The 1,502-nt window shown below is 65.4% G+C and overlaps 1 protein-coding gene across 1 annotated transcript in view; it reads left to right on the top strand.

The window, feature by feature from the left end:
• The window catches only part of Hmcn2 (hemicentin 2), a 116,761-nt gene that overhangs the window by 62,209 nt on the left and 53,050 nt on the right, over window positions 1–1,502 (top strand).

Genomic DNA, 1,502 nt, shown 5'->3' with positions numbered 1-1,502 from the left:
AGCCTGGCGGGGGGGGGTCACAGCCCTGGGAGGGGTCCTGGCCGTGGAGGTGCCGTTTCCCCAGCCGTCAGCTCCATCCCCCAGAGTGACAGCTGCCTTCCGCTGGGAACCCTCCCTGCCACCCTCCTGGGGCAGGGCCTCCCTGAGGGATCACTCCTGTCACCTGCCTTAGTCCTGTTCTGGTCCTCCGTGAGCCTGTGGGCTCTGTGGGGCTGTCTTGGCCGTTGCTGAATCCCACCTCGGTGCCTGGTGCAGTAAATACTTGGAGTTATTATATGTGCGGGCCCCTGTTGGAGGCCTGGGGGTGCGGCCGCCTCACAGTGAGGCAGTCAGAGGACACACCTAAAGTGAGTAAGTGACCCCCTGGCCTAGCTGGGGAGTAGAGACAGGTACGGCCAGGGAGGGGAAGGTGTACAGGTGGGATTTGCAGCTTTAGGTCAGATGGCCAGAGACGTCTGACCAAGCAGACTTGAAGGCGAGGGAGGGACTGAGGATATGGCAGGGAGAGGTATTCCAGACAGAGGTAATGGTCAGTGCAAAGGTCCTGGGGCAGGAGTGAGCCTGCATGCTTGCAGAGCAACGTATGGGCCAGTGGGGCTGGAGCAGAGTCGGCAAGGGGGATAGTAGCAGGACATGGTCACTAAAGTGACAGGGACCGAGCTTGAGGGTTTCTTAGGATCCTGGGTTTTGCTTTTGAGACGGGCCACCGCACAGCTCCGAGCAGTCCCCGTTCTGACTGAAGCTCTGGCAGGGCCATCCTACCAGCCACGCTGGAAACAGGCCCTGGAGCCAGGCGGGCACTGCCAGTGGGGAGGCTGTGCCAGGCTCCAGGCTTGAGGTTCCGCCACCTGCACTCGGGGACCTGGGAGGGAGCTAGAGGAGACAGTCTGGGGTAGAGGTGGTGCTGTGGACTTCCTGCCCTGCTGGACGGGCAGTGCAGAGGGGAGGAGTCAGGGATGACGCTCAGGTTTGGGCCTCGCGGGGGACAGTGGAGCTGCCTTCGCCATGGAGGCTCCCGGGCAGTTGGTGGGGAGCCCCTGGGGCTGGGGGAGTGGATCCTGAGGCAGCTGCCAGGTGCCAGCGAGATGTCCAGTGTCTGGCGCTCGAGGGCAGGTTCTGGTGGGGGTCAGCCTGGGAGCCGCTGAGGTCACAGCAGGTGGGAACGGTTCCCAGCCGGGACTGCGCCTCTGCTTGCTGCTGGGGGGACCTGGCCCCTCCCTCCTCGGGCAGGTCCCTCATTCACAGTTTACCTGGACCCGCTGAGGGCAGGCCCCGGGGCCCCTCAGTGACCCCAGGGGGGCGTGAGGCAGGGCCACCGTTCTGAGGGCCAGGCCAGGTGGGAGTCCCGTGGGATGCCGCAGGCTCCGGGGAGGGGGAGGGGGAGGGGTGTCACCAGGTGGACGCTTGAGGGTGAGCCGGAGCCGGGACAGTGGTGGGAGGGCACGCTCTGGGGACGGGGTCCCACAAGTGCCCTGGACCAGGCTCCTCTCCCTGCCCGCAGG

Source organism: Marmota marmota, unplaced genomic scaffold (assembly GCF_001458135.2).
Source record: "Marmota marmota marmota unplaced genomic scaffold, marMar, whole genome shotgun sequence".
Classification (NCBI taxonomy): domain Eukaryota; kingdom Metazoa; phylum Chordata; class Mammalia; order Rodentia; family Sciuridae; genus Marmota; species Marmota marmota.
Note: the sequence above shows the minus strand (reverse complement) of the source record. Positions and strands in the feature narration are given on the sequence as shown.